Consider the following 27,807-nt stretch of genomic DNA (forward strand, 5'->3'; position numbering starts at 1 on the left):
TTTACCATGTCTATTAAGCAGGAGAGCAGTGTCCAACCCACATCTTGCCAAGTTTGAAAAGCAGAAAATGTGGATACAAATTGCTTTTGGGAATTTTCTTCATGTTGGAATCATTTCACAGTCTCAAAAATAATCCCGGCTGACAGTGTAGGAGCCCTTAATAGTCTTTAAAATTCATTTTTTTAAAAAAATTGAATGAATGCTCAAAATAAAAGAAAGTAAGGAAGAATATTCACTCACACCAAGGTGGACCAATCTGTTCCTAGCACAGCAGTGCAGTGTCTCCCAGTAGCGTACTCTGGGTAGTCTACACATACACTCATATTCAGGAGGAAAGTTTAACCCCTGCATTTGCATTTGACAGTGTTCTTTTAAGTGTTGGGGTGTTTTAAATGGTACAGATGGTTGGGGACATCAGAGGAGTTTTGTAGTTCCCTACTATTTGTGACATTAAGGCAATTAGAACTCCACAGGGCAGATTCTTTGTTCTGACTGAGCTCTGCATGGAGAGGGACACAATGTGAGATGTGAAAGATGGCTATAACCATATTTGTTCTCTCCTATTCTGGGCTCAGCTGAAGGCCAGCCAGGCTCCTCACATAAGAGCAGCCCCATGTCTACTCTGCCTTACACTTGGCTGCCTATGGCCCCAAGGGGCTTTTCTGACTGCTGAGAATAGCTCTCTGGCCAAGTCCCCTATATGACTTTATTGTAGGGACCTGTAGTTCCCAGTGACCAGATTCACTGGGTTTGCAGCCCCTTTACTGCAGCAGAGCAGCAAAAGGGGCCATAATATAATGCAGAATCCAGCAAAATCCCCTCCTCGTCCTTATCAGAGAATGCTGATTCACCCAGCTGCTTTCTAGAGCAGGAAACACCCCAGGCTTTTGAACCTGTGAGTGATCTCGTCCTATGACTTTGCTTTATTTCCTCCATTCAGCTTCCAAGTCCACAGGACGAGCTTCCTTGCATGTAGCATTTCCAAGGTGAGATACAGCCATTAACCAGTCTGTTGTATTGTGATGGTTCTTTATGGCCCATCTGATTTTAGTAGTCCATCTGGATGGGAGGAGGGGATGTTTCCCATGCTTGGGTTCACAAGTACAAAGCAAACATTTTCAAAGTTATAAGCCAAAACTTACATATTTTCTTATAGCGTGGAATACAGACATTACAAGCGAGATTACTGCAAGCAGCAATTTACAAGTATTTCATAGTGTCTAAACGCTAAATACATTCTGATTCTATTCTGAGCAAAGCTAACATACAGGTGGACTGGTCTGCTCTCCAGCTATGAGTTTGTTAGTTCTTAGCTATGCCTGCAGCCTGGGCAAGAGCTGGCACCTGGTTTGCCAGCATCCCAGCCCCAAATTGAAGTGAATTTCCACTTCTCCCTCACCAACTACTTCTGTAATTGTTGGCCACATAGAATGGGAGTTCTCCATTTTTAACTGCATGTCCTCAGGGTAAAGTGAGCTGTAGTAAGGGATATGTAGGGCTTTATCCTACAGACTGCTGAACATCTCCTGCACGAGCATTCTCATCTCTCACCTACTTCAGTGGGCTTGGAGGGTATTCTGTGGAGTTGGGCCTATTTTTGGGACATAGTTAATTATATTTTCTTGCTTTAGGGGATGAGAGTTATGCCACTAGCATTACAGTGAATGACCAGTGACCTGAGAACTCAATTGGTAGGTTTTTCTCTCTCTGTGGCCTCGGGTATGAAACTTAATCACCCTGCCTCAGTTTCCCCATATGTAAAACAGTGATGACAAAACTTCACAGAAGAGTTGCAAATAGAGCTGAAGCCAAACCAGGAAGTTTAGATCCAGATCCAAAGCAAAACTTCTCCAAACTTTAAGAGAGGCTTGAATCCAACGTTCTGGTTTGACTCCACCTTACAGAAAATAGCCAGAATTACAAAGTTTGGGTCTCAATTTTCTTAAAGTTTGAAGGTCTGAGTCCAGTGTCCTGGCTCAGGCTCCCCATGCTAGTTGTGATGATTCATTGGTTAGTGTTTGTGAAGCTCTTCAGATGGAAAGTGCTACACAAGTGTCATTATTGGGAATAAAAAGAGACAGTCCTGTTCTGTCCCGCTGTTGGAAGGGTGGATAAATGTGATTAGTTAAGAAAGATCTTACCCCTGAGAACAGTAATACAGAAATTCAACATCATTCAAAATTTCCCCCCAAACTACTTAAAAAACACACTCCACCCTGTAAAAAGCCTTTTTTGTATTAAGGGGCATTGCTTCCCTTCCAGGGCACTCAGATACAGTACTATAGTGAGGAGAGTGGTATAAGAACCTGAATAGAGTCTTACATCAATCAGTCACATTCATCCTTTATAAATAGATCATTTTTGATAATTCTGGTTTTATCAGTTTGGGAAAAAATACAGAACTAATCTTATTTAAGAGAGAGAAATCCTCCTCCTAGGTCTTTTCACTGCTAGAGTTGTTGTCAGATGCCTCCTCACTCCTCTGAATGGAAGCAATAAGGAAAAGTACCTTACTATACATTTGCTTTCCTCTTGATAGTCAGGTGAAGCCGTGCAACGTAAGGGGAATAAAGACCAAGCAGATTCACAGTTAGACTGTACATACAGACTGTCTTCTGAACAAACACCAGTGAAAGTTCAGGGAGCAAGAGGTTAATATTTACCTGTGGCGGCCTCTGTAACAAGGTGCTGGAGAAGATTCCAAGCTGGTGTCTTCTGAATGCCAATGTAGCACAACAAAGTAAAGCAATATGAGGTGTAGCTCACTGTCACGGGTGATAGACTGAGCCCAGCTCCCGTGGACAGAGCAAATGAGCCCAATCCAGCTAATTCAAGAGGGCTGGGCTACAGCAAGGCCTATAAAGGGCTGGAGCAGGCTGAGCCTTGGGGAGGGAAAGCCACAGGAGTGCAGTGTGAGTGCCTGTGGTGGGTCCCTGGAGCAAGGGGCCAGAGGCTCAGGGAAGCAGCTATGTGGCTGGTACTCCAGGAAGGGGGCAGAGTTAGCTGAGACTAGGAGGCTGCCAAGAGCTGGAAAGCCAGGGATTCCCAGGAGGGGTGGCGCTGAAGCCTGGGGTCCCGACTGAGTTGACTGTGTTCTATTTGTTTGTTAATCTCCATTCTGAAAACAAACCTCCTTGACTGAGACTGAGCATGGCAGGGTGAGCTGAGGAGAAGTGATGCCTGTGGACCCTCCCCTCCTGATGGTTTGTTGCATCTGTTGGCAAAATGACTAACTGCAGGGAATAGCAACAGTGTCGATAGCCAACTATGAGATGTCACAAAATGGAAAAACAGCTGGTCACTCAGCACTGGCCCATTGAATAGAACAGCAGTTCTTTTTTTTACTGGGACTATTCATTTCACTTTTCCCACCTATACGTTTATAGACAGGAGTATGCAATGAGGCTGAGGGGAGGTGGCTTTGTATTTGTCCTAGAGGAGTGGTGCCAAATACTTGGTGGCTGGCGGACATGCACAAAGAAACTACTGTAAGTAAGCATATAGGTAGACTGAAAGTGTTCCAGGGATGAGGAGCAGTCAAAAAACTTGGGAAACTTTTGGGTTTTACAAGATTATAAAGCTCTGTTGAGCATTCTCATTGGCCTGAATAGTTACGTGTCTCCTATTATGTACTTCTCAACCAGGAACAAAGCCCCCTCTCTTCCCCCTAGAGATGGCTAAAATACCCAACACAATAAAGGAGAATGATTCAGTGAGAAAACTGAAACCAGCTAGGAAACGAGTCAAAAGAGCTCTCAGTCTCATTGGTAAAACTGAGAGCCGCAAAGTAGAGTGTTGTTCAGAAGATCAAAGCTTTGAGACTATGGTTATAAAGGCAACACTATTTCCATCATCCCACACCAGGTAAATACATGCAGGAGACAAAATCAATTTATCTGACAGTCAGTGCTATGCAAACACACCTTGGAGTGAGAGCGAGAATGGGGGGAAAGGTCTGCAGACTTGGAGAAAGGTGTTAAGGTGTGCTATGTTTAGTTTCCTGGGAAAGGAGATTGCTCTGTAATACTAATCCGTGTTCCTTGCTGGCTGCCAGAGGATCCATTTTGCCCCACCGGTTTTCTGCAAAATTTTTCCATTCTTCTGCAAAATGAGCAGAAATCACTCTTCCCTAATCTCTACAGCCCTTTAGTAGGGACATCTGAATTTATTTATTTTTTTTTTAGAACAGGCTGAAATTTTCCAAATTTTGATTTTTTTAAACATGAGATTTTCATAAAAATGTTGATTTCCCCCCACCCTGAAATCATAGATATGTTTACAATGACCCCTCTCCTGGGTTTCCAATCAGCTAGAGAGATGATTGGATTGTTTTGATTCTGAAAATGTCAACAAACCTTTAAAAGTTTGAAAAAATGGTAAAAAGAAGTATGATTTTTTTAACTAAAATTTGTCCCAGTTTTTCCAAACATCTCTAGCTGTTTTAGAACAGTATTTAGTGACAGTCACTTCTACTCTGGACAATATAGCTGACACCTCTTATGATGAATTCATATACAGTATTTTTTCAGTGATGTACTGCCTAGTGTTTTAACAAGGCGCTCCAACTAAAATGTCCTCAACAGCCTTTAATAAACCCCATTAACCCCATACATGTGCTGCACAGAAGACCAGCAGTGAGCAAAGAATGTATTCATTTCTTTATTCTTTTAAACAAAGGGGGAAAAAAAACCTTTCTGACAGTCATACCCAAGGAGGGAAATGACACCACCAAGGCAAATGCACTGATATTAAATGTTCTTACATTGTTCTTGAAAGCTATATTGAGTACATTGATAGTAGAACACAGTGTCCATCTTGTGTAATTTGAATAGAATTGGTAACCTTGTAGGGCCTCCCCTCTGGAAAATTATTGACATCTGTGAGAGAAAGGAAATGTTATTAGCCTTAGCCCATTTTACAGATGAGGAACTGAAGTACAGAGAAACTAAGTGACCCCTCTAAGGTCAGAAAGGAAACCTATCCAGAGCTAGGAATTGAACCTCCTGAATTCTAGTTCTGTGTATTAACCATAAAACCAGTCTTCCTCTTTTCTATCTTGTTGTAAACAGTATCCCTGAGGAAGAATCCTTGCTGACCACAATTGTATTCTTTTCTGGCCAGTCATTAACTGGCCCGCAGTTATCATGCAACATCATGACATCGTGTTGGAAATATCACATCATGATGTCATTGTCGTGCTGGATAAACTTTGAAAAGTAGCAACTCTTCAAGCTGCTCAGCTTTCAGGAAAGCCAGAAGAGGGCAAACTGTGTTGGTGCTTGCTGTGCTATTGAAATAGGTGAAATGTGGATGAAAATCTGACCTTCACTTTAGAGTGACTTCTGATTTATCATTGAGATGAATAGTTCTCAATCTACACTGCACTGTTTAAAGAGGTTTGCTCTGATCTGATACAGTTTGCATAGCTGCTGGCTGCACCAACAGGAGAACCTCTTCTCTAAACTATTTGCATTGGGTGTCTAGTGCTCATAATCCCAGATTTAATGTCAAATATTTTCTGCGAGGGGAATAAAAATGTCAATAGGAAGTGAAATGTGGTCTGATTAACAGTTAGACCTCTGCCTCATTTTTGACTGATGTGGTGTTTTACAAGAATAATATAGCTGATTCCTCTTTATGGATGGGCTCTGATGGAAATATAAATTAAGCAATTATTACGATTCTCTGAGGCTCATAAAAATAAACTGTGCTGAGAGATAGTCATATTTATTTTTGAATTGCTTTAAAAACAAGAAGTGTACATGGTAGTACTACTTTTTTTTTGAAGGAATGTCAAGATAAATATGACTTCTTAACATCCAAAATAAAATAGGGAAGCAAAGCAAACAAAAGTCTGTGTGTGGTGGGCAGTTCATGATCTCTGAGGCTGCATTTTGGCTTGGGAGTTCTGGAGTCCCTGATTTTCATGTGTTTTGTTAAAAATGAAACAAACAAAAAAAATACTGTCTATAACCTTTATAGTAGCACTGAGCGGTCTCATTCCATGGCAAAGGGCCTTTGGGCTACCCAAGCACTGTCCAAACACATAAGGAGGCACATGTAAGCGGGGGGAATAGTCCCGCTCTTGTGGGGAACTTTCCTGGCTTCTGCACTACCCCAGTGAAGTGGGCTAGCAAAAGGATCTGAGTCCTCGCTCCCACTTCCTTTACCCAGTGGCCTCCCTGCCCTTGAGGACTCCCCTTCCACTCTCCTGTCTGGCAGAGTCCTCATAACCTCAACAAGACTGGGCCCAGGATTCCTGGGGGGCTTGACCCCCAACCCTGCTTGGTCACCTAGGACGGGGGCTAGATGTCCCCCCTCCGGGGTACTCTCTCTGCACTGAGCACTTCTCTGACCCACTAACCGTTACATACAAGTTAAAACAAATGCAAGTTATTTAATCAACAATTAATTTTAAAAAGAATAAGGAAAAATGGGACAGATTAAAGGAAACACATCACCCCGCTCTGTGGCAGGGAACATCACAAACAGTGTCTCTGGAATGTCGGGGCAGGTCACAGTTTGCTCCTTGCAAGTCCCAGGCCTTCTTCTCAGGCCCTGGCTGTGATGCAGGGATGCTGTGGGTTGGACACTTGCTCTGGTGGTGGCCTCACGCTCTAGGTGGCAGGACCCTTCTTCCCAGTATCGCCCCCTCCCTGTCAGGGTTATGATCCAAGCCTGGCCTGCAGAGCCTCCTGGCTGACGCGTCTCCCTGTGCTGGGCCCACTGCCCAGGGTCCCCCTCAGTCTCCCCAGCTGCTCACCGCTACAGCTTCCTACTGCTACAGCCCCAGCTGCACCACTCTGTCTCTGCACTGCTGCTGCTGCTCTGCCTCCAGCTCCCTGGGCTGCTTCTTTGGCCCCTCTGGCTCTGGTTGCTGTAGCTCTGATCCCAGGACAGATCTGCTCTGCAGGCTGCTTCTGTAATTCTGCTCCCAGCACTGACCTGCTTCGTGGGCTGCTTTTCTGGCCCCTCTGGCTCTGGTTGCTGCAGCTCTACTCCCAGGGCAAGTCTGCTCTCTCTGGGCTGTGCCTCTGGCTTTGGGGCTGCAGCTCTGCTCCCAGGACTGGGGCTGCTTTCCCTGGGCTGCTTTTCTCGTCCCTCTGGATCTGGCCCAGCTCTGCTCCCCAGCTCAGCTTGGCCCCTGCTTTCTCCTTAGCTCGGCCCCACTCTGTCTGACCCAGCCAAATCCAGCTCACACAGAGGACGGGAAGCTCCCTAGCCTCCTGACTCCCTGATTAGCCTGCCCGCCCTGTCATTCAGGCTGACCTGGAGCATTGGCCTCTCCCCATTGTTCCTGGGGGCTGTCAGTCTCAGGGTCCTGATTCCCCATTGACCCTTCCCCCTTTTTAGATCTGGGAGCTAGCAACTAAAACACTCCCACTAATGTTAGTAAGGGGACAACAGTCGCCTTACACACAGTCCTTGTCATGAATTGCTCACAATCTCTTGACTCTTGATGTGTTTAAAGTTTTCTCCTGTGGGTGGTTGACTGCGATAGCGACACTGGCTCAGTGTTTATTGAGGACCTTGAGGCCTTCCAGCTTGAAACCTGGGTTGCATGGGAGGGACAGCAGAAACTCTCAGGATTAGTAGCACCTGTTGAGTGCTATGCAAAAGTATTTGCAAACATTTCTTCTAAGCCTGAGCTGCAGTTTTGGATCCCTTGATGTTTGCATGAACGGATTTTCTGCTTATACAAACGTTTGGAGAATGTCCAGTACTGCCAAGCCCTAGGGTTCCAAAGTCACGAGTCAAGCCCTAAAAAATAATAATCTTTCAGCGCTTTTTATTCACCTTCTGGTTTTCAACCCTTAAGATTTTACATTTACAAGCTTTCCTCTGCAGCCATGAAGGCTAGAAACTTACTTTTTTTTAATGAAAGCAGAGATTCTCATGTCACAATAGGTCCCCAGGAGCTGGGGCTTTAAGAAAAACACCAAATATAACAATGCTAACAATGAAATCGTGAGAGCTGGCAATGCTGAGTTTGTTCTTCATACAAAGGCACATACTCATGTGCAAAGAAACAAAGCTATTTTGTGCAAGAGGGTTCGCTATTCATGCTCACTATACATTGTTCTATTTAAAAAGTGGTGCCTTAAGTCAAGGCATTACTTCTGCTCTCCAATTCAATAACTAACTTTTTAGTAGCTAGTAGCACAGAAAATGAGTACTAAATAAGGGTAGTTGTGGCCATCTTGGTCTCAGGATATTTGAGAGACTAGGTGGGTAAGGTAATATCTTTTAACTTCTGTTGGTCCAATAAAATAAGTTATCTCACCCACCTTGTCTCTCAGATACTGAATAATGCAAGTTTGTAGTTCATGAAGAACCTCTAGTTAGAGATTTGTTCCCCAAAACTATTCTCTGAATAATTCTACATAGGGAATAGGCCCATGTAAATCTAAGCCTCTTCATGGATGATTCACAAGCAGAAAAAAGGCTTTAAAATATTTGTAGCAAATGTTCACAAAATCTGATTAATTAATCAAGGAAGCATGGCCTAGTGGATAGGGCATTAGATTAGGACTTGGGACTCCTGTATTCAATACCTGGATTTGCCTCAAACTTCTTGTGTGACCTTGGCAAGTCACAAAATGTACCTTGTACCTCGGCTTCCCTTCTTCACATGGGGTGTAGTGTGGCTAAAATCCATTCATGATTGTGAGGTGCTCAGATACTCTGGTGATGAGCGCTATATGTGGACCTAGACAAACAGAATTGAGCAAACTCTGTTATCAAGGTTAGTTTGTTGTGGGGACTGGAAATAGTTTCATGGATTCTCTGGCTTCTGGGAAAAGTCCTGGAGCTTATATAGCTGGTTTGAGACTTCTGCACAGTGGTGCTGCTGCTAAGATCTTTGCAGAAGCTGGGTCAGAAAAGCAGCTCTGAGGAAGTGGTAGCAGTATCTTTCTCACCTTCCTGTACCATTGCTGCTATGAGGCTGAGCTGGCCCTGGGATAGGAGTTTCAGTTATTATTATATAGCTTTCAGTTATTATTAATTCATTTTAAATACATTGCTTAAAAATACAGGATCTTTTGATTAAGTAATGTAACTTGTGACATCTGGCATGTTTATACTTTAAATTGTGACTTTTTTTCCTTTCTCTCTTTTATGGCCAGATCATGATAATTTGCATAATTTATTACAGGTTTCAGAGTAGCAGCCGTGTTAGTCTGTATCCGCAAAAAAGAAAAGGAGTACTTGTGGCACCTTAGAGACTCCTTTTCTTTTTACATAATTTATGTGACTACTCTTAGTAATAGCAAACCCCAGTTAATACTTACCAACTATTGTAACTAGTCTTGCAAACAACAGTGGAGATGTCTGCTAAACAGAGTAGGAGTTCATGGAGTCCATGTCTTTAGTTGTTGAAATGCACTGCTCTGCATCTGTTTCCTGGCAGTTGCCCCAGTTAAGTGGGTATGACCTTGAACTGGGTGCAGATGAAGTGGATTCTACCATTCTGAGGTTTCAGATATGGTGGGAGTGGGAAGCAACATTGTGTTAGCAAAAATTACAGTCATAGCGGGAGTCAGTTGATCTGGGTTCTGCCCTTTGCTTTGCCACAGGCTGTCTGGGTGACCTTAATTCAGCTACATTGTGCATATGCATTATGATGTAGTCTCTAATTACATGATCACATAGTATTTATTCCACAGGACACGTGCCTCATTTAGTGCACAGAATGGACAGTGCTCACTTAATGAGCAATTATGCCGTTTTTTTATCCTCATTGTTCAATGGGTGGCCACAAGCCCTATTTATTGGACACTATTCAACTCCTGTTGTGAAGACAGAATTATTAACTTTCTCATGGGCCTTTCTGTGGTGCTCATCCCTATAGTATCTTAGCGCTTCACAAACAGTAATGAATTTAGCTTCACAACACCATGATCAGGTGATGCAGTCCGAGTCTCTTCTTGAGCTCCTCCCTGGCTCCTTATCCCAGTGTCTCTGCCCAGCCAGTCCCAGCTATTTCAATGTACCCCAGCAGCACCTTGTAAGATCAGTCACCCTCGGTCCGCTACCCCTTTTCCCTCCACTGGTTCCTCATCCCAGTCTGCTTGTCCAGCCAGTCACAGTCTTCCACCCTCCCTCCAGCTCCTCATTCAATCTCAGTGTTCCAGTTTCTCTCCAACGAGAGACTGCTGAATTGGAATTAATTTGCAAACTGGATATAATTAGCTTAGGCTTGGATAGAGACTGGGAGTGGATGTGTCATTACACAAAGTAAAACTATTTCCCCATGTTATTTCTCCCTCCACCCCACACCCCACTGTTCCTCAGACGTTCTTGTTAGCTGCTGGAAATGGCCCACCTTGATTATCACTATAAAAGGTTTTCCTCCTTCTCCCCCCCCTTCCTGCTGGTAATAGCTCATCTTAAGTGATCACTCTCCTTACAGTGTGTATGACAAAACCCATTGTTTCATGTTCTCTGTGTGTGTATATAAATCTCCTCACTGTATTTTCCACCGAATGCATCTGATGAAGTGAGCTGTAGCTCACGAAAGCTTATGCTCAAATAAATTTATTAGTCTTTAAGGTGCCACAAGTCCTCCTTTTCTTTTTGCGAATACAGACTAACATGGCTGCTACTCTGAAACCAGTTTTTCTCACTGGCTCCCAGTCCCAGCCTTTCTGTCCAATCAGTCCCAGCCTCTCCTTGTCCTGACCAGTCTTACTTTCTGTCCCCCCTTTCCAGTCTCCTCACACCAGATTCCTTGCCCCAGTCTACTTCTTTGCCTCCCCCTGCTCTGGATTTTGTCCCCTCTGCATTCAGATCAGATGGTTTCCTCCTCCACACTGCCTGTGTGTCAGCAGGGGGGTCAATGGCTATGTTTACTCTGTAAAGAGACAAGGGGCTGGCCCAAGCCACTGACTCCGACTCCTGAGGCTCCAGCTAAGGGGCTGTTTAATTGCAGTGTAGACATTTAGGCTCCCGCTGCAGCTTAGACTCTGAGATCCACCAACCTCGCAGGGTCCTAGAGCCCAGGCATCACCCAGGCTTGAATATCTACACTGCAGTTTAACAGCCTCTTAGCCTGAGTCCCGCAAGCCCAAATTGGCTGGCACAGGCAGCCAGAGCTTTTAATTGAAGTGTAGACATACCCAATGAGAGCACAGGAGAGACAGGCTCCCTGCTCTCAGTCCCAGTGCCTGGTCCCACCTGAACTGGGATCAGTTGGGAGCGGCCATTGCAGGGAACTCTGCAGCAGCCCCAGTAGCCCTGGGCTGGAGTAGGCTCAGTCACTCAGTGGTGATGTCTGGTCAGCACTAGGAGCTGTCAGAGGCTCGACTGTACTCAGCCAGGAGGGAATGTTGGGAGATTTTAGCTGCTAAAGTCGAGGTCTCTGCTGAACTGTGCAAACTGTGATTTTTCAAAAGCTTAAAACTCGGCTGCATGTGGACAGATTTTCCCAGGGACAGAAAAAGGCACATCCCTGATATAAAGGTGATCCACTTGCCAAATTGCAACTCGCTGCTCCAAAACATGAGGGCACTGGAGCTGTTCAAAGGAAAGGTTGCCAGAATTTTTTAACGTGGGTGAAACAATGTATTTTCCCCCTATCCTTGGTCTCAGAAACAGCTGACCTATTTTGGCTGAAATTTAAAAACAAAATCAGCCTGAGACAGACTTGTGGAAAACTTGAACCCAAATGGTTTCAGTTTGGCAAAGTTAGAAACAATTAACACCAAGGTCGTATAATGGGAAGTGTCTTGCAATTTTAAACACAGGCAGTGCTAGCAGTCCTGGCTATAATATGAGTTCGGGCTGAGTATGCACCTCATCCTCTGGGGATCTGGCAGGGCCTATCCTACACCTCAAACAGGTAGGAAAAGGGCTTGCTTTTGGAAGTTCTTGGAGTTCTGAGAGTGACTCACCTTTCACACACATTCTCTCTCTCTGAAAATATTTTCCCATCACATCTGATTGTGAAACGACAAAAATTCCAAAGTCCACAGGTTAATTTTAGCTCCTACTGTGTCTAGAAACATAGGACAGCCCTGTTGCCAGGCTCAGCAGAAAGACACAGGACTAACTGGACATGGGGAGGCTACCTTCTCAGCTCTCCTTCCACGTCATGACTGAGGCACATTGGCAGCACTCACCTGCCTCAGCCATGCCAGTGCTCTCATCTGGCCCCAGTCAGCAGCACATCCAGTTGCTTTAAAATGCAGGGAGAGCATCAAAACAGTTTTGAGTGTCCACCTGAGACAAGGAAGTTCGAAGCATGATTACTGGTCACAATGATTGCACAGAAAAAAGGCCTGGGGAAGGAAGTGGTTTGGTAGCTTTCTTCTCTGGCTGCTTGCTGGCTCTGTAATGGGGGGGACTGTTAAATGATTCTGCACAGCCCTGCCAGTCTTTCTCAGCCAGATTACATAGAAGTTTTTACACAGTCCAGTGAAGTGTCCTGTAGCCTCATTGGGCAAATGGATTGGACAGTGGCAGTGACCCGGGGATCATGAGGCATCACTGGCTGTTACTGCGGTTCCATATGTTGTCTCCTGGAATCCTAATGCTGCTGCACTCTGGCACCATTCCTCCTCCTAGGGCTTGGCTACACGTGCAGCTGTAGAGCGCTGGGAGGTCAACCAGCCTTCGGAGACCGCAGCCGGGAAAGCGCTGCCGTGTGTTCACACTGTCAGCTGCACGCGCGCTGGTGTGGCCAGATTAGCAGCTCTTGCAACGTCATGGAGAGCAGTGCATTGTGGTAGCTATCCCAGCGTGTAAGTGGCTGCAGCCTGCTTTTCAAAGGGGAGGGCGGAGTGTGACAGGGATGTGTTGTGTGTGTGTGTGGGGAGAGACAGTGGGTTTGGGGGGGCTGAGAGTGTGTCAGCATGCTGTCTTGCAAGTTCAGACAGCAGCAGACCCCCCCCCCCACCTCTCTCTCTCACACACACTCACAGCGACAGCATTCCACACTAATGATTGCTTTGTCCTGGAGCAGATAAGCGTGCCGGCTTTGAAAGGGGGATATTCGCATTCCTAAAGCCGATTCCAAAACAATGACAAGAGTGGCCACTTGACTTCAGAGGATTATGGGACATTTCTGGAGGCCAATCACAGCACAGTAATGCAACACCTCGTTCACACTGACGCCCAGGCGTTTCAGCGGGGGTGCAGCAAGTTTTATGCATCTCGTGGGAGTGGATTACCAGGAGCGCTCCAGCTGCAGAGTCTGGGCGCTCTAAGTGCCTTGCCAGTGTGGACATTTTGGGAGTTAGGGCACCTGGGGCTGCTTTCATGTGCTGTAACTTGCAAGTGTAGTCAAGCCCTTAGACGGCCTGTCGTGGCAGCATTTTACAGAGAGAAGCTTGTCTCTTCTGCTGGGCATACTTGCCTCATGGTTTTTAAATGTTTGTTTCTAAACAAACCTGAAAACTGAGGTGAGAAGTGCAGCTCTCCTAGCTCCTGGGCTCTTACACTAGGGCTATGTCTACACTGCGCACTTTGAAGTGGCACAGCTATGCTGCCGCAGCTGTGCTGCTGTAAGGTATGCAGCGTAGCTGCTCTTTGTCAGCCGGAGAGAGCTCTTCAGCCAACAAAATAAAGCCACCCCCTACAAGTGGTGGTAGCTTTGTTGGTGGGAGAGCATCTCCCACATGGGCGCTTTTCATCAGTAAAACTTTTATGGGGGTTTTTCACACCCCTGACCGACAAAAGTTTTACCAACAGACGTGCAGTGTAGACATAGCCTAAGGTTACGACTCCCAAAGAATTGCAACTATCCTCCCTTTTTTGGGCTAAAGAGGAGAGGAGATGCCTTGAAATTCTTCTTTTGTGCTGTAAAGTGGGGTCAAAGATTAGAAAAGACTGAGAACCACGGTCCCAGCCAGCTGCTGGGTGGTTACCAGCTAATAGCTGGAGCCATAGCACTGCAAACTCTCAGTGGTCACCATTGCACCAGTGAAGTGTTCAAAGGAGGGCTGGGGTAACTTCCTTGCTACTGGTTGAATTCAGCACCTCTCTGGCTGCTGCTAAATAATCCCTGTCACAGCTGATTCCCAGAGACTATTAAACATGCTTCCAAATAGGGATGTAAAAGATTAACTGTTAACCTTAACTGTTAACCAAAGCAGCCCCAGCCGTACTGGCCCCAGCCTCACCAGCAGATTGGCCCCAGTCCCAGCAGCGCCAGCCAGTGGGATTGGCCTCAGCCACTTAATTGGTTAATTGTTTAAACGACATATTTTTAATAATTTAAACAGTGATGTTTTTAAACGGTATTTTCATCCCTACTTCCAAAGAGCACATTGCTTGCTTTGCAGCACATAAAATTTCATCAAACAGCAAACATTTAATATAACAAAGAAATCCCAGGGTAGGATATAACGGGCCTCGCTCTCCAAAGTCTCTAGCCCAGTGTTTCTCAAACTGGGAGTCCTGATCCAAAAACAGGTTGCAAGCCTATTGTAAGGGGGTCGTGGTATTGCCACCCTAAATCTGCACTGCCTTCAGAGCTGCGCATCCAGCCAGCAGCCTTCGCTCTCTGGCTGCCCAGCTCTGAAGGCAGTGCGGCCGCCAGCAGCAGAACAGAAATAAGGGTGGCATGGTATGGGAAGGAGGTCCTCACCGCCTGAAATATTTTCAAAGGGGGTCCCAGCAAAAAAATGTTTGGGAATCCCTGCTCTAGCCCTTCTACTTCCATTTCAAAATTACACATGCTGAATGCTGGGTTCCTCTCAATATTGTCAGTATGGGCCTGATCCAAGCCCACTGAAGCCAATAGAAGGTCTCTCATTGAGTTCAGAGGGCTTTGGATCAGGCCCTCTATTCTTCCAGAGCAAAGTGTGAATATTTCCAGGAAAATGCAGATGAAAATGCTTGATAAGTGCTGCTGCCTCCTTCCTTGGTTAGGAAGTAAGAATAGATATGTATATGTGGGAAAACAAATGAAAAAATTCCCTAGTTGCTACCCTCTTCTCTGCGTGAATTCATTGTGTACACACAGTTTGTCACATGGTTACAGGGCAAAATGTTTGTAGGATCCCCTTGTTTAAAATCGTGGCAGAATTTTGCTCCAATGTATTGTGCTTGCTGCGTGAAGAGAGGTTGAATGTGTTTGCCCTCCAGCATGGAGTGATTTCTGTTTTCATGTGAAATGAACATTTGCTAATTATTCCCACACTATTCAGAGACTAGCCCTTTTGCAGAGACATGGCTTGCCTTTCCTAGCTGTACAGTACTGACCTGAGAACATTGCGCCTCTTCAAAATATTTGCATTTGATGAATGGTGATTTCTTTCCCTCCCGGGTAGGGGTAAAGCAACTGGAAAATCATCTACAGAAATGCCTATGGTAGGTTTTCAAACACTGAACATGGGAAGTCTAATGACAGTCCCTTGAGAACAGAAAACGTGTGTAACATACTGCACCTTTATGGGTTAACCCAGACAACATGCAGTTTGTCTTGCTTGAGCTGGAAATGGCAGGATCCCAATGGGATTTACGGCTCCTCCTTAATGATAACTCATTATAGTGGCAGCAACCAGTACTGCTGAAATTCAGACTCTGTCAAGGTTTCTGCGGTGGAGTAGAGCGCTTGTTTCAGGCACTGGTGATGATGTAGCCATGATGCTCCAGCCATCTCTGATATTTGGCCAAGCTGCTCAGAGTTAGGCTAGGAAAGGTTGGGGTTGTAATTTTTTTTTATTCAGCTGAGAATAAATTGTGGAGGGATTTTTGTATTAAATGCCAGAGTTGAAAAATAGAATGAATTGAATTTAACGGGCTTATACTGCTTATTTGCTCTTCTGTTGCCATGGAATTCCACTGAGAGCCTGGAACTAACCAATCGGGGGTTAGGGAAGGGGATCTTCTTTTGGGGGGGGAGGGTAATTATATGGCATACATTTTCCAAAAGATTGTCTGTTGTATATCTCACAGGGTCTAAAACAATGAACTTAAAAATCCTTCATGATATACTCTGAGCTGCCAGCTACCCCACCTCCTGCCGTTCCCCAACAGGCTCCTGCGTGAGTGTTGTGGATAGGCTTTGTGGTGAGATATGCATTGCTAAACGCATCCACTTCTTATCAGAACTGTAAAATTGGAGAAGTACCACAGGAAAGCAATTAGCATCGATGCATCATGCATTCAAAACCAGTGCTGCCAAAACATCCTCCAGGAGGCTGAGTGATGTTAACCAAGAACATGGCAAAAAATGTACCACTTGGGTGAAACTAACCCCAAAGCAGTGACCCACACAAATGCTCCAATTAAGCCCAGAATCAAAGGGCAAATCCATGCCCCCGTTCCACAGCCACAGGGATCCCTGTGGCAGGGGAACCAGTGTGGTTGTACTGCACAAGGATGTGAGATATGAGCGGGCTGGCTTTGAGGGAGCTGTACAAGCAGTGCACACCCCTTAGATGCCCCTTGCCTGAAAACCATTATGTCCTGTCTACACTACTAGAGACAGGGCAGTTATGGGATTGGGAGAGGAAAATAAGAAGGGGGTCCTTTGCTTCCACAGCAGGGTTGCATTGGAGCAACAGAGGGCTACTTCAGTCATGACCCTGAAGTACCCTGTCTGGTTAAGAAGCTAAGATAACCTCGCTGGCACCTGACCAAAATGACCAATGAGGAGACAAGATACTTTCAAAGCTGGAGGGGAGGGAGAACAAAGGGTCGGTCTGTCTGTGTAATGCTTTTGCCAGGACCAGATCAGGAATGCTCTTCAGAACTTCTGTAAAAAGTTAGTAAGCAATCTAGCTAGAAATGCGTTAGATTTTCATTTGTTTAAATGGCTGGTAAAATACGCTGTGCTGAATGGAATGTATATTCCTGTTTTTGTGTCTTTTTGTAACTTAAGGTTTTGCCTAGAGGGATTCTTTATGTTTTGAATCTGATTACCCTGTAAGGTATTTACCATCCTGATTTTACAGAGGTGATTTTTTTACTTTTTCTTTAATTCAAATTCTTCTTTTAAAATCCTGATTGCTTTTTCATTGTTCTTAATATCCAAGGGTTTGGGTCTGTGTTCATCTATGCAAACTGGTGAGGATTTTTATCAAGCCTTCCCCAGGAAAGGGAGTATAGGGCTTGGGGGAATATTTTGGGGGGAAGATGTCTCCAAGTGGGCTCTTTCCCTGTTCTTTGTTTAACACGCTTGGTGGTGACAGCATAGGGTTCAAGGACAAGGCAAAGTTTATACCTTGAGGAAGTTTTTAACCTAAGCTGGTAAGAATAAGCTTAGGGGGTCTTTCATTAGGTCCCAAAATCTGTACCCTAGAGTTCAGAGTAGGGAAGGAACCTTGATAGGGCAGTTGTGGGACTGGGAGAGGGAAATAAGAAGGGAGTCATTTGCTTCCACAGCAGGGTTGCATTGGAGCAACAGAGAGCTACTTGAGTCATGACCCTGAAGTACCCTGTCTGGCATAGGCAGTGACTCCATAGGTACTCTGGAGCTGGAGCACCCACGGGGAAAAAATGGTGGGTGCTGAGCACCCACCGGCAGCCCCCCCATTAGCTCCCCTCCTGCCCTGCAGTGTTTGTCGCGCACCTGCAGGCTCTGCTGATCAGAACCTCCTCCTCCCTCCCCGCGCCTCCTGTCTGCCATGTTTAGCTGTTCCATGGCATGCAGAAGGTTTTGGGAGGGACAGGGAGGAATGAGGGCGCAGCACACTGCAGGGAGGGGGTGGGAATAGGCGAAGTGGTGTGGAGCAGTAGCAGAAAGAGGAGAGATGAGGCCTTGAACGAAGGGGTGCAGTGGGGGCAAGGCCTGGGGCAGAGCCAAGGGTCAAGCACCCCCCAGCAGATTGGAAAGTCAGCGCCTGTGCTCTCTGGAGCGGGTCTGCCGCTGCTGTTGCCTAAAGAAAGGCGAGAGGAGGGGAGGAAATTCCTTTTTCCTGTCCTCAGTGGGCATGGTGTTTGGTTGCTTATTAATGTGATTTTTGTCTGTTATTTATACTGTGTGGCCCCAGTCAATATCGAGCCCCATTGCACTATGCACTGTACTGTCATATTGTAAAAGATAGTCCTTGCCCCAAGCTTACAGCCTAAAGTTTGGAACCTGTGTCAGGATCTATTACCACTGACCCCTGCACCTGTACAAAGTCCCATTAGCTTCAGAGGAATCCCCACAGATGCAGGGGATCATGCTAATAGATCGCCAGGCAGAAGTAAGGCCTGAATCTGGATTTGGCCTTACGGACACAGGCTATGTGGACAGCCTGCTGCAGGTGTTCTGCACAGGGGTGGACTGACCCCTTGTGAGAACAGAAAGACACAGAAGCGGAAATGGACTCAGGAAGATATTGAGAGACAAGTTCTGGAGGTAAAATTTTGTGACCTGGTGCTCGGATCAGAGCCAAGCAAGACTGAAGCACTATGGGACCAGGCCTAGGGCCCTAGATCCTGGGGTTAAGTGATTACATCAGAATTGCAGCTTACTTTCTTTTTAATTAAATATTCTGGCTCAGATGGTTGCAAAGAAAAGCTTGAAAACATGAACTGAGTACGACTGATGCAGTGACACCTGCCTGAGTCTGCTGGTGGCCTGAAACAATAGATCAGAGACAGGGAACTGCCCCATCATTAGAATGGGGTGGTAAGGTCAAGACCGACTGCTCTGGAGGGGCCTCTCCAACATCATCCTAGCAGTGAACTCTGTGTGAGTGGGAAGGAAGAGTGCCATGGGCCCAGCACACCCACCCAACCAGATACACCCAACTGCTGGGCTAAGCATTGAGGTCTTCTTGCTACCACCCTGCCTGTTCAGGATGGGAGATGCTGGCTGCTACCCCTGCTGCTCCCAAATGAAGGGAGGACATTGCTGTGGCTCCTGGAGTCGCTTACCACCACTGGGTGGGGGTGAGACCATAGCATTAGAGAAGGAGCACAACTGTGGTGGATGTGTTGGGGAGAGGGCGGGCAGGTTGTGGTGTGTCTAGGCCCTCAAATTGTCTTCATCTGAGTGTGGACCCAAGGTCTTGAGGAAGTGGGCTGCATCAAGCAGAAACCATTTTGGATCCCAGCTCTTCTTGTCTGTGTCATCCTCCAGAAATCCCCAAATGCCTTACCTGTTCCTGGATGGGAAAGCAGATGCTCCTTCACTCTGCCAGCCAAGCTAAGCTGCCTTCTCTGCCCTCTTGAATTCCAGTGATGTGCTGTCAGTAAATCTTCCGCTAGAGTTTCCCACAGAAGAACTGAGGAAGAACAGAGATTTTCTTAATGTACTTTGGATGTCAAAAGCTTGCTGGATCCAGAAGACATTTTACAGCACAAAAATAAAGCTCAGTTGGTAAAAGCTTGAGTACCTACCTTCATGGCTCTAGGTTTCCATCCTTGCCTAAAAGTCAGAAGATTTGACTTCATAAACTGTGTACCCACTGCCTGGTGATAAAAGAGGCTGCGCAGGTCTGATAAGGTAGATATGCAGGTCTGATAAGGCAGATGTGCACATCAGCCTAGGCCACTGGAGGAAAGAAAAACTGAGTCAGAATGAAAAAGAAAAGATTAAAAAGGAGAATGAGAAAAAGATTTGGGGTGGGGAGAAGTCACCATATCTCATGCATGATGTTAGGTCTATGGAGTCTGTTTTGTAATGATTAATATAATGAACAAGGGGCTCACAAAAAGGCTGCTAATGCTCACAGATCAGAAGTAGAACGACCGGTGAGCTGCAGCTGTTTCAGTGGCTCTCTGAACAGCAGGCTCTTGTTGAATGAGCCCCATGGTTGTTTATCTTCATCATGGTTCTTTATTTCAAGTTACTTGTTGTCTTTCCTATATTTTGACTGTCTGTCTTTATGCGTAGAAATATCTGATGATGGATTTTTTTTTTGGAGTAGCCTCCTTTCCCTTCTGCTTCTACATCACAGTGTAGCCCAAATCACCACAATATGCAACTGCAAGGGGCTGCCAAAATTTTAACAAGTTTTCCCCCTATAGACTCATAAACACAGGGTCCCAGGGTGTGCTGCAGAGAAAAGGGCTGGGAGACTATTTATTTTCCCCATTTATACAGAAATGCTTTTTCATACTGATAATCAAGGAGAGAGGCAAACATATTAAACTATGTCCTTTGGACAATATGCTGAGTCTATAGATAGCACTGCACAGCATTCAACTTGTGTAATTTGAAATATGTGTGTAAGTGAAGACCTTATAGGGCTACAGAGTTTAGCCTTCGTTGGTGGTTTTTTTTTTTTAATATCTTGTCTTTGGGCCAATCTGGTCTATTTCCAAGGCAAAACTTCCAACTCACTTTTGGGAGGCAATAAGATCTGGAAGAACGTGCAGGGGGCAGGGAGCGAGAGAGGCCTGAGTTCTAGTCTTGGCTGGGCCAATGACTAGTTGTGTGACTCCTTGCAAATTGCAGTTTCCCCACTTGTGAGATCAAGATAGTATGGCTTATCTCACAGGGCTGTTGCATTGATTAGTTAGGCCATGTTTACGTCAGCAAGCTTCCAGCGGCATAGCTGTACTGATGCAGCTGTTCCACTGTAAGATCGCTCGTGTAGCCACTCTGTGCTGAGGGGAGGGAGCTTTCCTGTCAACAGCGCTGTGCACTTTACCACTTATGTCAGCAAAATTTACGTTGCTCGGGGTGTGGAAAAAACACCCCCCTGAGTGACATACGTTTTGCCGACATAAGTGGTAGTGTAGACATGACCTTTAGTTAATCCATTCACAATGCTTCAAACATGGAAAGTGCTGTATAAATTCTAGGTTGTATTTTTTTCTCATGAGTCCCAGCTGCCCAGTCTGGTGGCAGAATTTTGACAAGGGACTTCTTATCACATGCCCACTCAAGAGCCACTTCAGGTCACTGCTTTTCTGAAACCAACACAGCTTGTTCAACGGGCGCAAGAATGTTACACATGGAAATTCATCAGCTCAGATTGAAATACAGTCAAAGGGCCTGATCCTCAGCTGTTATAAATTGGCATAGTTCCATTGACTTCAGTTGAGCGAAGCTGATTTATGCCGGCTCAAAATAGGATCTGGCTCAAAATGTCCATATTTGTTAATATTTTAATATAACAGGACGCTTTTTGTATAGTTTTAATTTGCTTTAGCTGTTTGTTTGTTTGTTTTTTGTTTTAAAAAATGACACCCTGAGAAGCCTAAACATATCATCCCTCATTCCACCAATACCAATTTTTTTTTCTATTTGAGTTGTCATTTAGAACACTTCTTTGGTTGTCATTTTTATGCAGCGCCCAGATTAAAAGTGTGCATGATATTTCTCACAGGCCCTACAAGAAATGTTATTTTAAATTTTATGGGCAAGGTATCAAAAGCAATGAATGCTCTCCTTATAGCCATAGCTAAGCTATTAACTCTACAGGTTATGTTCCACTACTCATCCACCCACCTACCCACTCAGGATTTATAGTCACAAAGAGGGCCGTGTAAAGAGGGCGCAAACCTATGTACTCCACATTGCATGACTCACTCGGCACCTCTAAAAATAGGGGGTAAGTAGGCAGGAATATAAGCCCAAGTGTGCAAATGGCAGTCTCCTAAGGAGAATCTGTATGGGCAAATGCCATTTGAGTCGGGCAATACTAGATGACTGAAACCTAGAATTCATAAAAAAAGGTTGCCTAGAACCGAGGCCTCCCTTATGCCCTCTCTCAAAATAACACATGAAGGTGAACAAAATAATCACAACTCCTTGTGACTCTGGAAGTGTGGCCATTGTGCCATGTTCCTTCCAGTGCAGATAGGGATGTGGAGCAACTGTGGGAGGGTCAGAGCTCCATTGTGCTATGCACTGTATATATGAGTAATAAAGACAATCCCTGACCTGGAGAGCTCTCAGTCTAGAACCATGACAAGACGCAACAGTTGAATGAAGCAGACAAATGGAGGGAGCTAGGGTAACAGGATGAGGTAGCAGTAAAATGAGCATGTTGTAGTCTTGGCTCACGAGCTGTATATCTGCTGTCAGCTGGAGTGTTCTGGTGGCACAAGGAGGGACTTAAAGAAGGACTTCGTAGATTTCAGTGGGGAGTTTTCTCCAGACTCTTGGGGCAGCCTGGAAGAAAGTGTGACAATGCTTGTGGGAGAAATGGACTCATAAACGATAAAGATGGGCATTGCTGACAGAGTGAAGGTAGGGTCAAAGCACAATATGACTTAGATTGGATACATTGGGTGGGGTTAAATCATGAAAGGCCTTAAAGATGAAGACAAGAAACATATGGGTGATGGGGGGCCTAAGAAGGGGTTGATGTGATCAGAACAAGAAGTCAGGAAGATCCATGGTTTCAGAGTAGCAGCCGTGTTAGTCTGTATGCTGCATCCGATGAAGTGAGCTGTAGCTCACGAAAGCTTATGCTCTAATAAATTTGTTAGTCTCTAAGGTGCCACAAGTACTCCTTTTCTTTTTAGGAAGATCCATGTCATTCTGATTTCATCTGAGTCATTCAGTTACATTTATTAATGAGTGTACAGCTCTTTGGGTGCTATATACATTGGGCCATGTTCAGCTCCAGCATAAGTAGGTTCAACTCACACCAGGCCAGATTCCTATTTATACAACTGTTAATCCAAAGTAACCTCATGAAAGTTATTCTGGGTCTATTGCAATGTAATGTCTATTGCAATGTAATCTAATCCTACTAAATGGTAAATTGAAGGTGGCCAGCACCTTGCAGGGTCAAGTGTAAATGATCTCAGAACCCAGCCCAATGTGAGTTATGCCAGGGCTGAATTTGCATCTGTAAGTGCTAAATATTATTACTATTTTATTTATTATTGTTTTATGTTGGAGATTTTAGTTGCACACAATTGCATACATTCATATTCATTATAATTAACCAAATTACTTGCCCATAGCCTTTTTGTGCATCCAGCCTTTAAAACCCAGAAGGCATTTTTTGACCAGATTGTAACAATTTTAAACATTATAAATATTTTGTCTCAGAACAACTGACAGAGTCTCTGCTTTGGGTTATCAAAAGCCTGGTTTTAGCGGATTTTAGTACTTACATGGAAGTTTTCTAAAAGAAACCACCTTCTTTGAGCATTCAAATCAGTGCAGCATCTTTGCTCTCTGCCGTTCTGGTGAGACAGCACCGAATTTTGTTTTTCTTTGCAATTGTGCTGAAAGGGTGCTTGTGCTTACAAGACTTGTGTGCAGTGATAGATAAAAAACCATCTGCTACCAGTGACTTTTGAGACATGGTATATTTACAAACCTTGTTAGTTTCCATGAATGTGTCATGCCTGCTTTAGGCCCTTATGGACAAAGTAGGGCTGTAGGAAGGGTATTCTCCTTTCCTTTCCCCTAAGAAGAAAAGGCCTCTTTTTGTAAAAGGTAGCACATACATGTGAGAGTCCCAGGGGGTAGGAAGGAGCATCCGGTAATTCACCAAAAGTCAGTCTTAAAAGTGGTAATCATGGCCAGGATGCTATAAAGTCCTTCCCTATAGTCCAGCAACAGGCTGGAACTTGACAGACACATCAGTTTTGCTCTTTGTTTTTATACAGTGTCTTTTCCTACTCATAACGGGTAATGCTGGGGGAGCGTTGTTATGTAATTCCTGTGCTACTCCAGTGCATCATTAATTCATCACCGTATACTTGCGGGAAATAATCATTTCTTTTTCCAGAAGACACTACAATGCACAAAACCTTGATTGTTAAATAGAGCCCAATTGTTACAGAGCCCTGTCACTTGAAAAAGGATCTGAGGGATGATTCTGTGGCATTTCTAATCACAAGGTGTCTGCTAATGACATGAAAAAGTTGCATAGCAGTTTGAAAAGTGCTTTTATTACTTCTGAAAAGGTGGGTTATTCTTAAATGCCTTTCTTTTAGACTAAATGCAATATTTATAAAGGGATCATATTTCTTTCATGGTGTTTGGAACAATTTTCTTAAATTTTTTGGACTAACAAAATCAGCTAATAATACTTCAAAATTTCCAGCCAAATTTATAGTCTGTGTTTTACATTATGGTCCAACCCTGTTCCTCCATTGTTACTCAGTCCAGAGGACATCACAGAGAAGTAGGTAAGCCTCAGCATCTCTTCATGTGGTAGTTATTTTGGAATGAGTCTGTAGATTATCATTAAAGGTCCATGTAGGGTAGGCAGTAGCTAAACCTTATGTAATACCTCTTACTCAATTTAAATTGAACACTGGCTGTAAACATGATAAACATGCATATGTCAGTAGTCAGAGGGCTTGAATCCCTATTCCATGCCAGTGCCTGTTTCTGTAACAAGGGCTTTTACTAATCCTAATTCAATTACTTCAGTGATTGACTGAAGAACTAGATGTACTCACAACAAATTGATTATATTAAAAACATCCCCTATAAGGATTTGCTCAAGTTTGGGCCAGAGATATTACAGACAAACCTTTTGAAGTATAGGCATAGGTGCTAGAACTAAAGGTATAGGGGGTGCTACTGCACCCCCTGGCTTTGAGTGGTTTCCACTATATACAGGGTTTACAGTTTGGCTCAATGACTCTCAGCACCCCCACTAAACAACTTGTTCCAGCACCCCTGAGTGTAGGATTCACCCAAGAATATTATACATACTCTGTGTTTGTTTGTTTGTTTGTTTGTTGAGCTTCCACATCGAATACCAGGCCATATTCACTGGTTGTTTATGGCATATTTGTTTATGTTTCTTTAACATCTTTTCCATAAACAGTGCCCTCCCCATTAAGAAAACATACACTGTTGCTGTATTGTGTAATGCATATAGTATATACTATACACAACACTACAGTGTACTGCTAATAGAATGTATAAAGCTATCGGTGTGGAATTCTGCTGTATTTTTATAAGGGTTCCAAAAGTGCTACAGCAAATTCTTCTCCCACAGTGAACTTGTAGTGTAGATGGCTCAAGCCATCAGCTAGTGGCCCCAGGTCTCCTGTAGGAGCACTTTAGTGATAATTGGCTCATATTCTTTTCCTTGAATCATGGAGCTGATATCTGCTGGCTCTCTTGACATGTAAGTTCCTCTTGTTTGGCACCCGCAGTGAACGCCAAGAGATGCAACTGAACCACTTTACCATTTACAGCAGTGTTTCTCAAGCTATCTGATGTGGGGGACCGGCAAATTTTTTTTCCAATGTGCGCGCAGACCAGCAGCCAATGGCTTGCGGACCGGCACCAGTCCACGGACCACCACTTTGAGTAGCACTGATTTAGAGCATTTCTTTGACACCTCTACATGATATGTAACTTCTATGCCCATTTATGGTGCCACCGAATTTGGCCCTTGCTTGCTTTAGTTTCTCATCTTATGCTTGAACGCTAGGGTTTGTAAACACTCACATTCGCCAGGTGGGGAGCACGATGCCAAACTCTGTTGTGTCATCACCCTAGCTCCATGCTTGACAGAATATAGCACTGTACAACATGTGCAATATGTCAAACAGACTCCTATGCCCTTTGCATTCTAAAAGTGTGGTAGGTCTCATATAGTACACACACACACACACACACAAAAAAGTAAACCCAGAATGGTGGGAGTGTATTCCCATGAGGCACCAAGCACACTCAACTTCCATTGGCTCCCAGGGAGCTTTAACTACCCCACACTGCTGGGCCTTATAGCCGAAATGCTTCACCCAATAAGTTGTTTTTTAGAGCATTAGTGAAGTAGGGAAAGGACGGGGCTTAGTATACATTCAAGTGCAAACTGTTGCTGGTATATGGAATGGCCAGCCTGAAGGCCTGGAGCCTAGAATGGACAAAGGAGACAACGGTGTGGTCCAAGCGTTACCATCAGCAGGTGAAAGGCAGAGACATAAGTAGGGCTAGAGTTACTTGGCCTTTAGTGCAGTCAAAGAATGGAAGCCAATATACTGATTGAAATAATGGAGAAGCACTTGGAAGCTGTATAAACCAGTCTGTAATGTGGCTGATGCAGTCATGCAGCACTCTTTGATAGACACATTTAGGAAGCAACAGCATTAAATATATGTAAACAAGCTGTCTCAGCACTAAAATTTTGTTACAAACTAATTAAATTCTGTCATCAACTTTAACTGGCAGCCGTGGCTCACAGCCCTTCCATTCCTATTGTTTCATGAGAATAAAAACATGCCTCATACTATTTCCTTCTGAAGATTGATGGAAATCTCTTCCCTGTTCCTCTCACCCTCTAATGAGGCCGAAAGACACCTTCAATATCCTAGATAGCAGGGAGGCCAGTCACATTTACGTTCATCAATCTTGAGAGTTTTGGATTGCTGAAAGTTTGTTCATTTGCTTTGTGGGCCAAAGAGCAAGTGGGAGGTCCATAAAAACGTTTAATCTAAATGGATCAGAATGTGTATCAATATACAAGGTTGGTGTTGCCCCTTAGGGATCAGGGATCACGCCACTCCTCCTGGGGAGCAAGAGGTAATATTTCCTTAGCAAGCTGTTGTTTGGACTTCTGTGCATACCTACTTCTACTCGGGTGGGGTAGAAAGCATATAGAGCAGATGCCTGTACCTGCACTGATGCAGCCTTCATCTGAGTCATTCTGTTTTCTGCGAATATACTCCTACTCAGAACTACTGCTTCGACCCATCAAATTATAGACTGATCTTGTCCACTTGGTTTTCCTTACGTTTATTTCAGTAATGGACAACATCGGTCTACGACATCTCTCGTCTGTGGTGTGATCTGCGCTAATGTCATTTGTATAACTTTTATTTTCAGTCACTGTTCTTTCATGGAAATGTCGCTTTCATCTGAACACTCGTTGATTTGTAGTGGAGCATTCACTTTCTGTATGGCGGCTTTTCATTGCCAGTCATTCTCAATTGTCCACATGTCATGGCCTCCATTTTGGCTGATACTATGGGGACTGAACCAAAGATCTCCAGAGCGAAAAGCACAAGCTGCTGCAGCGTGAACTAAGGCTCCAAGCTGTCTAGCTGCGTTTAGTAACAACTCCTATCCTCTGCGGATCAAACTGGTAACACACTCGCCGCTGAGTTACCCAACGATGGGATTGTAGCGAAAAAAGCTCATCACCAGGAGTGCAGAAACAAAATGCAGCATCTAAAGCAAATCTTGATGAATACAATAGGCCAAGGTTTCATTTACACCAGTGTAAATCTGGGGTGCCTGTTGACTGAAGCCAGCATAAATGAGATTGGAATTTGTGCTGCTGCTCTTAAGATCATCTGCCACATCCAAATAAAAACTGAGTTTGAAATCTAGTCCTGGCCAGTGTTAGACCATAAGAGCGTGTCTCCCTCCTGAGTAATAAGTGTATGAATTAAAAAACAAACCTCACAGGAGCACGTCCGGGTGATTAAGAGGCATTGAATGCTCGGCTCAAGCAGGTCCTGCCTTTGACATATTATTTACTGTACATCAGGAAAATAAAATCGTGCCGTTTTTAAAGCTCCCATTTGCTCCAGCAGAGATGAGAAGGCTCCAGCTCATTATCAATCGAATGACTGCTGCTCCCTGGATAGCCCTTAACTGGCTCCATTCCCCTTTGCAGACTGCTCAAACCCAGCCACTTGTCAGCCGTTGTGGGAGTGTACCTCTGTTGGTGGCCTGTGCTTCCACAGCCATTATATTCCCTTTCTGCTGGAGATTTGCTTATGTAGGGCTCAGATGCAATGAAATTAAATGTCCCTGCATTGATGAGTGACTGGATTGTTGTTGTTTTTGTGGAATAAACGTGTGTGGGAGTAGTGTGCATTAAACATGGATGAGAGGGTTACTTTCTCCAGGGAGGATGCTGGCCAATAATTCCAAAGAATTCCACTCTCCCTCCCCCTTTGCCTTCTCTGCAAAAACAAAAGCGGGGGGGAGGGGGGAGGGAGAGAGAGAGAGAGAGAATAAATACACAGGGGTGCTTA

The 27,807-nt window shown here is 44.7% G+C and overlaps 2 long non-coding RNA genes across 2 annotated transcripts; one reads left to right on the forward strand and one right to left on the reverse strand.

Annotated features, from left to right (window-relative positions):
- The first annotated feature begins 900 nt into the window (after positions 1 to 900).
- Positions 901 to 27,589, forward strand: LOC119849718. The gene is made up of 2 exons (XR_005290550.1): positions 901 to 986; positions 26,648 to 27,589. It is a non-coding gene; the product is annotated as an uncharacterized LOC119849718 (long non-coding RNA).
- Positions 4,686 to 19,431, reverse strand: LOC119849717. The gene is made up of 3 exons (XR_005290548.2): positions 19,282 to 19,431; positions 19,041 to 19,166; positions 4,686 to 4,877 (listed from the first exon to the last, which is right to left on the reverse strand). It is a non-coding gene; the product is annotated as an uncharacterized LOC119849717 (long non-coding RNA).
- Positions 27,590 to 27,807: the final 218 nt, after the last annotated feature.

The sequence above is a fragment of the Dermochelys coriacea genome, chromosome 1 (assembly GCF_009764565.3).
Source record: "Dermochelys coriacea isolate rDerCor1 chromosome 1, rDerCor1.pri.v4, whole genome shotgun sequence".
Lineage (NCBI taxonomy): Eukaryota > Metazoa > Chordata > Testudines > Dermochelyidae > Dermochelys > Dermochelys coriacea.